Consider the following 603-nt stretch of genomic DNA (forward strand, 5'->3'; position numbering starts at 1 on the left):
AATGACAAAGGATCAAATTCCTACATCTGAAATCTAGAATTCAGGGTCTCGCAAATAGGTAGGCATCTCGAGGATTTCCAATGGAGTGAAAAGAATTCGCTCCTTTTCTGCTTCCTGGGGAGTTTCAAGCGCCTACAGCCTCGAAAAATGAAAATCATACAGAAATCATGAAAAGGAAACTCGAATTTTTTTTAGGAATCCCCGCTGCTTGCCTCTTCAGCTACCTACCTCCTTAAAAAAAAAAAAAAAAAATCATTGATGTCAGTGGGTAGAACGGGGTAAAGTTATTAGAAACAGAAGTGGTACCAAAATGATAATAGCTGGTGTGTTTTTAAAGGATAGAAATCAAGAGCAGTACGAAGAGGCTCGGGGGGGGAAAAAGTCCTGTGTGGCGCTGGAAATACTGCGCCTTTTTTTTTTTTTTTTTTGGAGAGCTGGAGTGTGCCAGCTTTTGCAGACGGAGGAATGCCGGGTGTCAAGGGGTCAGGATCAATCCGGTGTGAGTTGATGAGGCAGGAAGGTGGGGAGGAATGCGAGGAATGTCCCTGTTTGTGTGGGACTCCATTCAGCCCATTGGCGAGCCGGCGCCCGGCGCGCATAAAA

Source organism: Carlito syrichta, unplaced genomic scaffold (assembly GCF_000164805.1).
Source record: "Carlito syrichta isolate Samal-C Ts95f unplaced genomic scaffold, Tarsius_syrichta-2.0.1 Scaffold314781, whole genome shotgun sequence".
In the NCBI taxonomy this organism is placed as follows: Eukaryota; Metazoa; Chordata; class Mammalia; order Primates; family Tarsiidae; genus Carlito; species Carlito syrichta.